Genomic DNA, 16,164 nt, shown 5'->3' on the forward strand with positions numbered 1-16,164 from the left:
TTTCTTTAGAAGGAGACAAGAAATGATGCCTTAAATCCTGGCTTAGTTTGTCTGTGTGTCCTTCAAAGACTTATGAATACCTCGGTTTCATGACTCACTATCTGGATTAAAAATGGGCCACTGTTGGATTTTACAGCAACCAGGTTGTCTCATCCCATCCTCCCCATATTCTCAACAGCTTGTCCTGATGATCCGAAAATCATGTGGTCGAGACAGATGCTCCGGCAGCGTGATGGACTGCTTTTCTCTTCCCCTGTAGCAGAAAAATAGAGGCGAGGAAATGAGGGGAGTAGAGGAGTGAGCCTTGTCGTGTTTTTTTTTTTTTTTTTCCCGAGCTACAGAGTGTCGCTTTCTCTCGGTGGTGACACATGCTGGGACTTCTTCCTCTCCTCCTCGCTGCGGTGTCCTCATTACGGTTAATACGAGGCTGGTGGCAGGGGGCCGCGGTGCCGCCTGGGGATCTCGAGGGAGTAATGATGGGGGCCAGTGGCCAAGAGCCCCAGGAGGGAGGTTTGTTGGTGGTGATTCCCTGCTACTTATGTAGAGGCCGGCGAGGTCAACTTCACCCGCTCATGCTCACACACACTCTCACACTCTCAGACAGCTGCAGCTCGCTCAATTCTCGGTTTGCCCTTGGGAGAAAGATGGGAAGAGAGAAGCAAACAGCGGGGAGTGTTTGCCCAGGCGAGCACCACACCCCATCTATCTCCTGGCTGCCGAGAAGACACGATCATTCCTCCCTCTCTCCACTCTCTCTCCCCCTCAGTCCTCCCTTCCATCCCCTCCGGGTGTATTGGTCCAGTCTCGGTCCAGCGCTGATATAATCCTTTAACGCCTCTAAATGATCCAGAGGTTGAGCGCTCCTCCTGGATGCCGATGGGACCTGCTGGGCTCACACCTGCTGGAGCAGGTTAAGATAAATGCCAGCGGCCAGTCGGGCATCTGGCCCCGCATTAATATTTAACAGGCCGACTCTCATCTCCACGACGCTGAAGGTGTGAAGGTGCCAAACCCCAAAGACATATCACGGCTTAATATGGATTTGTGCAAAGCACTGAAATGGAAGAGCGGTGATAGCCTAGCGAGATCCGGGCTGCATGTTAAGTTCGTGGCTGCTCACACCTACCGAGGTAAACTTTGTTTCTGGGGACGAAGAGAGTAAACCTGCTTGTGCGGTTTCTCCCGGGCAGTTATTCAAGCATTATGTGGTTTTGAGCTCGCGCGGCCTCTAAATCTAAGATCAATTCTGCTCATCATCTTTGTCTGGCTTTTCAAAAAGATCCTCAGATTTCATTTAATTAGCTCACCGACAATAAAAGCAGGAGTCAGAAAAAGCCCAGCTCTGTTCTTCTGTGTGCCGTCTTGGCTTCAAAACCCAAGTCTGGGGTATTTTATTTGTGTTAAGGTTAAGTGTGTGACAGTTGGTCTCGTAAGAAGTACAAAACAATTATTCAGCGAGTATCAGCAGCAGCTTGTTAAGAACACAGTCTGACAGTTTCAACTTCACTCAGGTCAGCTTGTCTCTTTGAATCACCTCGTAGCTGGATGGACCTAATTGCCACTCAAGCCAAAAAAGATTTTGACCTTTCGAACGGGGTTAAATTGTTCACATATTTTCTTAAGAAGCTCTCTGAGAAACAGCTGTAAGGAGGATCAGGTGCTGCTGACCTGTAAACCTAACCCTTGTTAAGTTATGAATGCAGCTTAACCACAGGAAAGAACCTGCTCCTTCTGCTTTACACAAATACCTCTGAAATGTGCCCAATTTACATTATACTGAGACCAAAACTGCACATATGGTTGCATTTGAATGTCTTTGTCCTTTATGAATATTATCTTTCTTGACTACTGGTCATATATGGTCACATATGATGCCACCTTGCAATTTTGGAAATGCATTCTCGCATTAACAACACTGCAAATGGGAAGCATCCGTTTTTTTTTAACCAGACTCTCTATCATCAAAATCTAAATTCAAAGGTGCTTTCCTGTGGATGTGGTAGCTAACTGCTGAGGTTTTTAGGTCTCTCTTTTTGCATGGGGCCTGCTCTTTTTACTGTTGTTACTGACTCCTGCACACAGGAACCCTGTTTATGTGCTGCTACAACCTCGTTAGCATTAACCAGACAGAATGCAAGCGTCATCCTCTCAGTAATTTGGACAAAATGTGGTGTATTTGTGCATATTGCATGTACAGAATGCAAATGAGTTTGTGGACTGGCTTAAATTCTTGGTTCCACTGCTCTGTTGATTTTAAGCAAAGGTAGCGGTGTGGCTTATTTGGTGTCAGTTTGACTGAAATATTTTAGCAACTGTTGCATTGATCACAGGGTTGTGGGGGTTTTTAGATGTTAAAGCCAATCTTGCAGAGGCCACCAACAGGGCAGGCCTATGGGTATAGACAGAGGCAGCTGCATGCTAGTGCACTTCTAAAGACCTGCATGAAAGCCATTTAGAAAACAGTGGACGGCAAAGTGGCTTCAGTATCAAGGAATATGAGAAGATGTTTATGAGGCAGGAAGGGAGCACATTTGAGAGTTACTTTATGTTACAACATTTACATTTTTGTGAGGTGCTTTCATGGCAGTTTGTATCCGATGCCCTGAAGTGAAACTATTGGAAATTCTGCAATATTTGTCATTGCTATTGAGAAAGTGTCTTTCACCAGTACATGTCACTATGGTTTTGTCACCCGGGCCTACTATAGCTATACAGGGGGTCCTCGGATAATGACATCCTCGACCTATGTTGTTTCGTCGTTACGTCAGAACCGGTTACGTGGAACTAGTTGTTGAGCGAAGTGAATACGTCGTCATGCAGCACAAAAAGACAGCTTTGTTTCCATTCTCTGGTTGTACACCACCTTGGATTGTGCTACATTTACTAACTTTTTGTCCTTCATTATGGCTCCCAGCGTAAGTCAGACTCTTCTGATGCTTGGAAGAAAAGGAAAGCCGTCTCCATGGAAGTGAAATTAGATAGAATAAAACGCTGGGAACAGGAAGAAACACCGACCAACATGGGTCAAGTTGTAAAAACAGGTCAACATATTGTAGCGACCCTCTGTGATGAATGAGTGAGACTTTATCTGGTTCTCTGCTGGTTTATTGAACCTTCACACAGGCTACTGTGGACCGTAGTCAACGCCAGAATAACTAGAAAAACCCCATAACTTAGCTCCAGAATTAGCCACCGTTCCCAGCTCTCTCTACTGCTGACTCTCAGCCAATCAGAGGTGAGCTAACTAAACATGGCACGTTCACTGACATTAGGTAAATCTGGAACTGAACAATAAACACTGAAACCTCAACATCAACAACAATATCAGTCTGTTACAATATTCTGTTATCTTCTAGTCAAATGATTCATACATGCATGAAAGTCGTTGGTATTCATGACTTTATGAAGAACTGATCGATATTGTGATGCACGGAACGTCTTTGTTTACATTTTCGCTGGAGTTCCGACTTGCGGCGAAAATTGACCTACATAGATCAGTACGAACAGAACTCTGATGTAAGTTGAGGACCCCCTTTATACAGTTTTGTTGTTTACCCTAGGATGCTAACACTGTTTCGTAAATGTATTATTATTATGAACATAATACGATTAAGCTGATGAAAATTATATGAAGCGATAGAGTAGAAGAAGGACATGCATGTCACAAAATATATTGTAGATTAGCTGTAGTACATGGTTACGCAGCCGCTACTGTTTACTACTGTAATACCCTGAGGAGGCAATAACTCGGACTACTGACGTTCTGTGTTGGCAAGCAGAGTGCATTATGGGAGTTTAGGTGCTAAAGTGCCACCATGAGAAAGTCTCCTGTGATGCTTAATGCTTCCTGGCCAGAATACTCATCCAATCTGTAAGCCAAAGTACACTATAGCGTACCATCTGAGTGACCCAGTTGTTGCATTCAAAGTAGTTTTTTAGGACAATAAATGGTGTCTGCTGAGTTCATCTTGTGTTATTGATGAATTGACTATTGATTGATAAGGACGCCGGTTAAGAAAATTGTCCAAAATTTGCATCACAACTTTGCACTGACGTATGTAGAGGTTTAAGATTATGTTGTTTGAATTCATATGACAGACATTATGTGTCTCTTTCACCATCTAGGGATGTTGTTGTCAAATCAGTAAATCAACACTCACACCAGATAAAAGCATCAATATGACACTGAAATACTGCCTTTCCCTTTAATCTATTTACGTGGACCTCCTCACCTGTCATAGACAATAAGCTGTCAATTGGATAAAAGCTCATCTTTTGATGCTGGTATGTGTTTTATGTCTTCGCTCCGGTTATTTGTGAGCACGGTGTCACATGATAGTAGCTATCATGTGACACCACCCAGACAGATTAGGGTAGTTGGTGTGCCAGCAGGGTGAAAGCAGATGCATCAGGCTAGCAGTGTGAGTTAGATTAGACATCATCCCACCTCGCTACGGGGATCAGTGCATGAAAACCCAGACAACACAACATCAGGTCAACCCAACCTTTTTTACCGTCCATTTCTCCCTGTGGGTGGGAAGCCATTTCCACACGGCGGCTTTGTTTGGCGCTGTGCATCAGCTAAATCTGGAGCTCGGAAAATAAGGGTGAATTAAGGAAAACGAGGCGAGTAAATGGATCGAAAGAGATTTGTATCTTTTTCAGGGTTACAGATAGGTGGACAGACTCAAATAAGAAATCAGTCCACTGTGTACACATTTAGCTGCCTAATAGTGGCAGCTTTCTATATGCACATATAGCGGCGAAGCAATATAATTCTATCACCCCGGTTGAGCTGATAGCAGGAACCTCAGGGGTGCCTTTTAGCAGGCCATCACCGTTTTCCTCCTCTGCCTCCTGCCTGTCGGTGGCCTTTAATGCAGCGGCAATATCAGCTCATCTTGGGGTAATGGGCAACAGCCTGAGAGGCTGGCGAGATTGAGATCACTTTGAATTATTAATATTCATTCTGCACAAAGAGGCAGGCGGGGTGGGACTCCCACTCGTCAGCCAGCCGAGTGTTCAGACCGTCGCCGAGCCAGTGTCAACACCAGGAGTCAAGCTGCGCCCTCCCACGCTGGCATACAGGCAAATTAGGCACATGCTCGGGTGACCTTCCATACCTAAATACAGACTGTGACAAATGCGAGGCAGAGAGGTGCAAACACCAGGACACAAACCGTTTTACTGTTGGAGTCGGCGGTGGGGGCGGCGTGGGCTCCCATCTGTGCACACGGCTCCATTTCCTCTGAACCAGCGGAGGACAATTCAAGCAGCAGGAGCAGGAAACAGCCTCCATAGAATGTTTTTATGAGCTTTCATGTAAAGACTTCCTGCCATATTAATCAGAGCGCGTGTGATCATCAACAGCTTTTGATTTAGATCAAACGCTTCTCCGCTGGTGGTTGTTTAAAAAAATATTGAAGAATTTAAGTTTCAAACCGTGAGAACACAGATGATATGTATTTTTTTCCCTACTTCTCTACACGTCTCGCTGCTTATTTATAACCGTGGTAACCTCATCATCTTTAAGTGCTTCTCAAGCTGAATATACAGTCTGTCTCAGGTACATACAGTGATAGGATAGGAACTGTTGCGCTGCGGCTTCAAATCCCAAATTATGAATATATATATTCCTCTAAAAATCTTGTGTGCAGGCAGTAGGGCTGACCCAGTCTCCACTAAGTTGCATTCCTAAACAACTAAACTACATTCTAAAGCTACGTGTAAAATATCAGAATTTGTTTCCACACTTCCACATGTTAAAAGCTTGACTAAGGTGATTAAGAGTAATGGAAATGTCATGGGTTGGGTTAAAATGTGACCTCCATGTTCCACTACATTTTCTTAACTAGCCATCGGTGAACTAAAACGAAGACAGATTCAGCTGCTGCACTGCTTATTTCTTGTCTCAAATGCTTTCAGAAACGCTTTTCACTGAAGCATTTTCGAAATAAAAGAGAAAGTTTGCGACCAAGCCGCCATGTTGGTCCAATGTATCTGCCAGATTCCTAAGCTGAAAGCGCTGTCATGTGACCACATAGTGGCCCACTAGTGACTGCCCACCATGCGGGCGATTTTCAGATGTGGCGCATTTATATGCGAGAAAAACTACTAGTAACCCCGAAAATGTGGTGGAACATGTAGTCAAAGGGTCATATTTGAACCTAAACCAAGAAATTTTGGTGCCTAACCTGAACCTACCTTGTATAACATGTAAAAATGTCGAAGAAAATGTGATTATTTCCTAAATCTAACCAGAAAGCAAGTGAAAACTGAAAACAATGACAGAAAACAAGACTGAATTCTGCAGCTGATGGTCTCTTGCCCATGAACTTTTATCTTCTCGGTGAAAGCCTGGTCACTGGTTTATGTCTCCATCCTCTCCTTCTGGGATGGGCTTTGTAGCCCCTTCAATGTGGCTGCTTTTGCCACCATGTCACAGTTCACAATCGAAATATTTCCCCTGAAAACATAGCGATAAATGCATTGTGGTTGTATAGGAGCATCATTCAGTAGAGACTGGGTCGGCACAACATATATTTTGATGTGCAATAATCACGTTGCAGTGAGTGGGATGTCAAAAAAGGCAAATCAACTCAAACACATCAACTTCATTGATGCTCAGTACGAAAAGAAATCTCACTCCTCATCTACAAGAGAATTTAAGGGTTCTCGGATGCACTGAGTTATTTTTAAGATTGTTTTTAGATGACAGAGTTTGTTGACATGCACACAGAGTGTGAACAACAAAATTAGCAAGAAAAACAGTGAAATGGAAGATTTGGTTGCGAAAAGAAACATCACTTGCATGGAAATGTTCCAGCCACAGAAAAGATGATGTTGACAAAAACAGTTACTCAGTCAACAACTAATTTGTTTTGACCATTTAAATGAGCAGCACAAAGCCGGATCTGATGCCATCCAAAGCAAAGAAATGACAAATTTAAGTGCTTGTGCCAGCGTTCCACCATATGAGAAATGTTCCAAAGAGCAAACAGAAATCACTGAAGCGATAACTGTTCACCTCATGAAAGACATGATACTAATTAACACTGTTATCAAAGAGGCTACTAAAAACAAGCATTATGGGATGTGAGCTGCATTAAAAAGGCTGAAACAGAGCCGTCACAAGTGGGATATGATGGAGCTAGAATAGACTGGTGGTCCAGCTGGACAGCAGAGCCCTACATAAGTCTTACTGTCCACTTCCAACTGAAAAGTCGCTGTTTGCAAACGGCAAGTGAGAACTTCACAGCAGGGATGTGACAAGTGTTGGCTGCATGAGGCCTAAATGAGACAAATCTGCACAACAACAGACAATGGCATGAACATGTTGAAGGCTGCAGGGCTTTAATGACTGCATGTTGCATGTGTGATAATATACCCATGATATATTTACTAAGTGTTTCTCTTCTTGCACTTCAGTCTGGTTTGGATCAGTCTTGAGAAAGGACAAAGACAAGGGACAGTCAGGACTGCAGAGAAAACCACTGAGACCGACCCGCCTTCCGTCCAGGACTTAAAGATGCAGACAACATATTCCAGCTCCTCCTCTCTGGTAGGTGATACAGAACTCTGAACACCAGACATGGAAACTAGGGATCAACTGATATATAGGGGGTCCACGACTTATGTCAGAGTTCCATTCCTACAGATCAACGTAAGTCGATTTTCAACATAAGTCAGAACTCTGGTGAAAATGTAAACAAAGCCGTGACGTGCATCACGATATCTATCAGTTCTTCATAAAAGTCATGAATCCTAACAACTTTCATGCACGTATGAGTCATTTTACGAGAAGATAACAGAATACATTGCACTGTTTTTACAACTGAAGCGTTTTATTATATTGTAGCAACCCTCTGTGATGAATGAGTGAGACTTTATCTGGTTCTCTGCTGGTTTATTGAATCTTCACACAGGCTACTGTGGACCGTAGCCAATGCCAGAATAACTAGAAAAACCCCATAACTTAGCTCCAGAATTAGCCACCGTTCCCAGCTCTCTCTACTGCTGACTCTCAGCCAATCAGAGATGAGCTAACTAAACATGGCACGTTCACTGACATTAGGTAAATCTGGAACTGAACAATAAACATTGAAACCTCAACATCAACAAGTTCATTACAATGTCTAATTTCGCTTCCATGGAGACGGCTTTCCTTTTCTTCCAAGCATCAGAAGAGTCTGACTTACGATTGGGAGCCACAATGAAGGGCAAAAAATTAGTGAATATAGCACAATCCAAGGTGATGTACAACCAGAGAATGGAAGCAAAGCTGTCTTATAGCGCCATGTGACGACGTATTCATCCGCTCTGCTTCCTAACTAGTTCCATGTAACCAGTTCTGATGTAACGATGAAACGTCGTAGGTCAAGGATGTCGTAAACCGAGGACCCCCTGTAGGGTGTTTTTTTTTGTTTGTTTGTTTGTTTTTTACTGAGACCTATGACCATTATTGATAATCAAAAAAAAGACCGATCACTGATATTTCAAATGGATGCACATGTTAAATGTAATATTTTAACATCACATGATGGGAAACTGCCATTTACAACAAGGTTTCTTCATTAATAAGGATTTCCGTAGCTGAATAAAGATGCTAGTAATAGAAGGATGTTAGGACACTCCCCTCTGTTTACTGTTGGAATGATTGATTGATCAGTTTGTCTCCTGCCATTACTGCACGTCTGATGTTCTTTTACTGTTCTTCCGCTTTTACTGTCCACTAAGGCCCGAATCTTTATTAATTATTGTTTACCACATACTGCTGCTGTTTCCTAACTTAGCCGCTAGCATCTATATAACATTAAACCACTCAAATGCTCAAAACAAATTTTAATAACTTTAAGATGCTTGGAGTGTGTATAATTGAGGAAAATAGTTGAACTTTGTGTCTGCGGATGCCTTAGCTGCTATGAAAGCTGCTCATTTCCTGGTTTGTGGAGGTGACTGGAGTTTCTTGTACAGTTTTTATAGGTTGTGTCTCTGAGAGAGACAATGCAGAGAATGCAAACTACAGACAGAGGCAGCTGCATCAGACCCACAGTAGTGCATTTAGTTCATAAATAATCAATAAAAAACACCTCATAATTATAAAAATGTCAAATATGGGCACCAATATGCAAACAGAAACAGTTTCTTTGAGCCATCGTCACTCTGAGGAGCACTTGAATCATTGTGAATCCCAGCCCTGAACGGCTGTATAGAAAGCCGGCTGTAATGTAACCACGGAGACGGAGGTTCTGAAAGCAGACCTAGAAAAAGCATGAAATGCTGAGAAATAAAGCAACTCTGAAATGTTTTCTCCATATAAAGACTGGTGGTATTTTATGCGCTATATCGATCTGATCTTTTGATTTCTTTACAGCTGTATATACAGTATATCACAAACTAGTTCATATTTCATCTCCAAAATCTGCTCTCTGGACTATTATCCACCGCATTGTGTAGATGACGCATCAGAAACCTTGTATTTCTTATTAATAGCAGCATTTTACACTAAAACTCACTTTTATTCACATTAAATGTGGTCGTTTACACATAGTTATAATCATACGTAGTAGTTAAACATCAGTTTTCCTTCTGCTTCTTGTTGCTCTTGTTGAAATCGGAGGGCAAGATTGCATTCCATAGTTTTATTTTTTTGGAAGAGGGCAAAGAAAACACCTGATTGAAATTCCTCGTTTGTGTTTGCTGATTCTGATATGTATTACAGAAAAACTAAATATCGCCGTATCAGTTTTTTCCAACACCGTGCAGCTCAGGATTCATGACTCATTCAGGCTTCGACATAAACGGGGGAATTTACCCGTCCTGGCCGCCATCGGCTCCATGTGGCTCCGTATTTCTGTGCGTGATTAATTTGGCGTTTCGGAGCACTTCCAGGGGAGCTGTGGAAATGCGATCTGTGGCGGTGGACGGCGGACGACACGCTGCAGTGTGTGTGCATCGCCGTACAGGGACCCACTTCAATGGGAGGATGAAGGTGCGGTCAGTGAGAGTTTTTTTGTGTGTGTGATTGCACAAACAGATGGGAGCTGACATCCTACTATCAACAGGAAACACTCTCGGTTTGTTCTCTGCAGGGATATGACATCAACAGGCAACCGGAAAAGCCCCGCTTCATCTCTGGAGGGACTTTTGCTGTCTGCGCACCGCAGGCCAAAGGAATGTAAATGAAGCCTGTCGCTTACCTGCACAGATCTGGAAACACAATAGACCTAATCCATAAATTATTCCTGCGCCCAAGCGGGACCTCTCAATCCTGCATGTAAATGTGCTGTTCGGGACTTGTTTTGCTCTGTTCTGATTACGGAAAATGCTCAAGTGTAAAAGCAAATTTCAAGCATGATCTGAGTTTTCGCTCATTTCCTGCATTCTTCGAGTGTCTCGCGTCACCGTACATTGTTTCACTGCGACTCATCTTGTAAGGACATATTTGCAGTTTTCCCTTTGTTTTCCATGTTTTTTAATAGCTTCTGCTTTGAACACTGTCATAACATCCCCAAACGGAGGCAGCAGCAATCTCACGATACGATTGTGTTGAATCTATTTTTAATTTCCGATGAACTCCGTGCCGTACAGCCGGCTGCAGCGGCTCTGCTTCGGTTTGTCTGCTGGTTTGGACCGGCTTGAAAAGGAAAGCAGGTTGTAATGTAACCACGGAGACCGGCTTTCAGAAAGCAGGCTTATAAAAAGGGTGAAATGCTGAGAAATACAGCAAAATTGAACTTTGGTTTCTCCATATAAACTATAAGTCTGGTGGTGTTTTATGTCTTCTATAGATCTGATCTTTTTACTGCCATTAAATCTAATAAAACTTTTAAACTCGATAGCCCAGTGGTTAGGGCACAAGTTCAGAAACACACACTGTGTTTTATTTTGAAATACTTCCAAATATACTCAAAAATAGCACCCAAAAATACAGTCAAAAGCAGTTTCAGAAGCTTTTTAAATCTGAAACTAGATATGTTTATGTGTTATTATGAGTTTTGTTGACTGAAAATGCCACCTTGAGCCAGCACCACCGTCTTTACGCCACCGGTGTGTAACGGTACGTTTTGCTTTCCATTTAATTCCCATGCTGGCATAAAAAAAAATGGCAAATAATTATATAAATATAAATTGTTACTGTTAATATCTAGAGAAATAAAAGAAAAAGTACTCATTTATAATATTGTCTCTAAAAAAGAGACCAAAATTTTGCATGATGTCCAGTAATGTCTATTAGAATATGCATTTTTACACGTAGTACTTTGGTCTTTTACAGTGTGGCTGTAAAATTCCTTTTTCATTTTAATTGCTTTCTTACAGCTGGTCAACATGCAGTTTGAAAAGGAGTTAATGACTTTTTGTCAAGAGTTAATAGTAGTAATAATTTTTTTTTGGAAAATGAACAGTTTGATGTGAGTTAACGTTAAATTAGCTCAGATGGCTTTAAAACAGTTCTGATGAACATGTGCAGAAAGTAATTTTACAGTAATTTCCATGTCAGCTGGCGCTAATGGCAGTGGATTGTGGAAATTGTAAAAATGATACAGCCTCAGCAGAAAGAGGTTGGATCGTATTAGTGGACGACCGCAGGAAGGAAGCAACACCGCGGCGTCCAGCGGAGCACTTAGTCATTCTCCGTCTCCAGCTGGACGTTCTCCTCCGGCTGAACAGAACTCTGTGCAGCACCGTGGGAGCTGTTGTCCGTGATGGAGAGGAGCTGTGACAGCATCCTCCTCTCTGCGGCTGCATTGCAGAGCGTCCAGCTCCGATCTCAGGACTCAGCCGGCCTTCTGAATCTGTTTGCTGAGTCAGTCGGTGTCATCCAGCCTCAGGCGCTTCGCCCGAGAAGACGCAGAGCTCAAGATGGAACCGAGCACCAACAGCATGGTGACACAGATGTTGAAACACTGGAGCCTCCGCAGGGAAAGAGCCGACTCTGGATCCTCCTTTAGAGGGTTTCTGAAATGGACTCCCAGGTGTTTATTCTCCTCTATGATATCCACCATGTTTAACAGAAAGAGGATCTCCGGAAGTCCTCCAATTCTGAAGAAAAGTAACGACAATGAAACCCCAGAAGCCTGAATCTGTGTTTCTGAGACGAGTACACCATAGTTTAAAGGTGGAAATCCTCTGTCATGGCGTTATTTTGCTCATGATATGTCACCTAGCATCTAAAAAAACCAACATGACACAACTTGATTTTCACCAGATATGATCTTTAAAAGTAAACTGAATTACCACCACTGGCAGCTTAAAGCAGTACAATTTAATCATTTGTCTTGGATAAGCAGAATGTTTCTGGATGTTAAAATATCAGTAGAAATGTTATTTTCAGTTACAATGAATTCAGCTCTCAGAGCCACTGAAGCTTTTGCTGTAAATTCTGTGTTTTTGCAACCAAAAGCAAAACCTCACTGTATAATTCATTTACAAATATAACCTGCAGTTGACACAGTTCCAGCCGCCTTAGAACGAGCAAAAAGAGATTAAATGTTGCAAGAGTCGCATAAATATGCAGAATGCTGAGATATAATGGATATTAATGAGAGCACGAGCTGAGAGTTGTTGTCCAAAACAATCCGTCTTCAGCGTTCTGATGTCTCTTCAGCGGTTCCGGCAGCTTCTCTCACTGAAACTCCTGCATATGTGTGAACTTAATTACCTCTCGAGGGACTACCTCGGCAGCCATCGCCACTTTCAAAGCCTCCTCGATGCCAAACACAACGCAACCCTTTGCAGGTGTGGCCCTGCTGTTCACGGGGACCATCTTGCTGAGGGGAAAGTGTTTAAGCGCTTCCAGCAGGGGTGCTAAAGGAAAATCATCTCAAGCATGAATGCTAAACGACCTGAGGTGTCCGTCGGTACGTCTCGGACGTGTGCTTGGCCCCGGTCCAGTGGAAAGAGAACAGGACTCCTGCTGCAGAAAATCAAAAAGCTGTAATGCAGGAGTGTCAAAGTCATCTTAGTTCAGGTTCCACATTCAGCCCAATCTGATCTCCAGTGGACCGGACCAGTAAAACCACAGCATAATAACCTATAAATAACCACAACTCCTAATGGTTCCTTTGTTTTAGTGCAGAAATGTTCACATTTAAGGAATTATCTTTATACAAAACAGTATGAACAACTTAAAATTTCTTCAGAAAATTAAATTCAATTTCAGCAACATTCAGCCTCAGTTTATCATTTCCACATTACAACTTCAAGATCACAGAGTGTCTACAAAGGAACACAACATTTAGTCACAGCTATCCCGAACTAAATGACATAGGATTTACTTTGATTAAAATGACAAAAAAGGACGAAAAACAACAAAAACAAGACAAAATATGACAAAAATGAGACACAAAATGACAATGAGAAACAAAATAAAAGATAAGACAAACAAAACAAAACAAAAAAGAGACAAAAAGTTACACAAACAGTTTCAAAGCAACAAAAAAAATGGACAACACAGGTGAGACAACAAAAACCAAAACGACAGAAACGACACACGAAACAGAGATGAAAGCGAAACACAAAATGACAAAAATAAGACAAAAAAGACAAGTGAGACAAAAAAGAATTACATGACAAAAACGAGAAACAAAACGACAAAAATATGAGACAAAGCAAAAATCAGACAAAAAACGACAAAAACAACAAAAACGGGACAAAATATTACAAAAATGAGACACAAAACAACAAAAGAACAATGAACAATCTAGTATTTTACTTTATGATCAAAGCAACTTGTCATGGTCTAGAAATGATTTTAAATTTATAGTTTTACTAATTTACAATCTGCAGTTAATGTCTTCTCTGGAATTTTTCCACTTTGAGGGCTGAATTGGACCCTCTGGAGGACTGTTTTTGGCCCGCGGGCCGCATGTTGGACACCCCTACTGTAATGCGGTTTGACTTTGTATTTATGAGGTGTCTTTAGCATCGCCGGGATTTGTTTTGATTTTGTGTAAAAATTCTCCCCATCCGACTCCTTTTGTTGTTTGGTTTTTTTATTTTGCTGGAAAGGAATTTGCTCCGTGGGGGCTGCTAGATCGCTGTCAGATGTGACATGGTGTAAGCCGCTGTTTGTTTTCACAGCTTCTTTTCATAGCCGATGAGTGCGCTTCAACATGACAGATACCAGCGAGAACATCAGTCTAGTGTGCCCTTCAGAGATGTCCCCTGGAAACAAGTGTGTTTTTTTTTTATTTCCTGATACACGCAGAGACAAACAGAACTCTGTACTCGCTCCAACTGCGCTTTTAAAATTTCCACCATGTTACACATGTTTTTTTGCTCCTGAAATAAATCACACATTTATATTGTAAATGTGCCCAGGTAGTACCCTGGTGCACCGAGACCACTTATTCATTCAGTGTATGAGTTACTACCACAGGACATGATGAAATTTAACCTCCAAAAACTAATAATATAAACACACAGGCAGCAGTAGGAGTCATTGGATCCAAAATGAATCTGAGAGGAAAAAAATTCCAGCCACCGAGCTATGTAAATGTATCCACAGCCAAAATCACTTTGGCCCTTGCCATGCAGGTTATTTACGAGCTCTCATTAGTAAATGACTTTCACACAGTCCTGTATGCCGTATCCTCTCTGCTTTCACTTCATACTGTAAAAAAAAATCCACAGAATTAATGTTCTGGAAAATATAGTGGTAATAAAAAGTATTGCGAGCTCTCACGCGCCGCCAAAAACGTTCAGCCGATTCACTCAAATCAGCACAATTAACCTGCAGGAGAGAACACGGTGTTTCAATTCATTACCGCCCACAGCTTCCACAATGGGCATCTGTTCGGTGACGGCTGCGTTTCAGGCGCCGCAGACTGACAGGGATTCTTTCCCCGTTGGTGCTGCTTTGGCTCGACATGAAAGCGACGCAGGGCCGCAACTTGCAAACAATAAAAAAAGCCGGAACAAAAGCGCAGCGACTATCTGGAAAACGGTGCTTTAAGTTTGTTTACACATCATCCCGAAGCTGCAAAATTTTCGGTGGTACCAGGCAGCGCATCAGGCTCATCAGAGGTGATACCATCTGGCGTTTCAGGGCGAGTGATTGAAGGACTGCTGAGTCGATGGCATATTGCTGCCTGGCAGGTGGATGCATTAAAGCTGTCCCGGGAGAGTCGACAGTAGCAGGCGTGCCCAGCACTCCGCCTGCCTCCGCTGACATCTTCAGGACGCTGCAGTCGAGCGTTTCTGAAGCAGACGCCACGTCGTTGTCAACATGCTGCCGACAAACGGAGCTGCTGCGGGAGAACAGGCTGTCAAACATGATGCAGACAATAGCCAGACTCATACAGGGAGGACAGTGAGTTACGTCATCTGCATGCTGGCATCATGAAGCGACTGCAGAGGAAACACTCCAGCCATGCAGAAAAGCCTCCTGAATCAACCCTTCCTGGGAAACAGACTGACCGATAATACGGCCTTCACTGGATGTGAAGACACACTTCTGAATTACCGTTTCCACATCCTGGTAGGCGTGATAACACTTTAGTAAAAGCACACTCTAACTTGCAGAGCCTCTTCTTTTTTTCTCTCCTTGTGGTATTCATAGGTCTTAGAATACCTGCGAATTCAAAACAGCCGTGTTAAAAGCAGCAGCGTAACCTTCTGAAGTCTTTCCAGTCGACTGAAAAAGCACCCGGCTGACACTTCTGTTGGTTCCTCGAAGCCGAGGGCTTCAAGTTTGAAGAAACCCAACACACCTACATAGTTTTTCCAGTTAAAAGACGAACAAAATGTTCTAAATTCTAATCAATAGCCCGGGTTATGCTAAAAAAAAAAAAAAATCATATCACTTGTTTGTTAGTAGCACTGAGTTTACAGTTTTTTATAGAAAGAGATCTGCAGCAACAGTAAATCGAAAACAGTGTCCAAAATCTCAGAGGGTTAAAGGACAAGTCACTGATTGATTCTCTGTTTGGTGTTTTGACCAAGAAGCAACCTCAGAGGCTGAAAAATAAGGAAAATGTAGAAACTGCAGCTCCTCAAATGGCCACTTTTCTCCAAAAACAAGCCAACCCCCATAGACCACCCAATGTTCAAATGTTTACAGAAGAAATAAACTGCTTTCCAGCCTGGTAGAAAAAACAACAGTTCACTGGGTAATTTATCCACTTTGAGACAACTGGAGGACGATGATTTTTATAGAATTCA

General features: G+C 42.5%; 1 long non-coding RNA gene across 1 annotated transcript in view; it reads left to right on the forward strand.

The window, feature by feature from the left end:
* LOC118470282 (uncharacterized) overlaps positions 1-16,164 on the forward strand; it is a 153,585-nt gene that overhangs the window by 56,960 nt on the left and 80,461 nt on the right. The window contains exon 2 of the long non-coding RNA XR_004847317.2: positions 7,429-7,561. This is a non-coding gene — a long non-coding RNA (uncharacterized LOC118470282). The remainder of the gene's footprint in view (positions 1-7,428; positions 7,562-16,164) is intronic.

The sequence above is a fragment of the Amphiprion ocellaris genome, chromosome 12 (assembly GCF_022539595.1).
Source record: "Amphiprion ocellaris isolate individual 3 ecotype Okinawa chromosome 12, ASM2253959v1, whole genome shotgun sequence".
Lineage (NCBI taxonomy): Eukaryota > Metazoa > Chordata > Actinopteri > Pomacentridae > Amphiprion > Amphiprion ocellaris.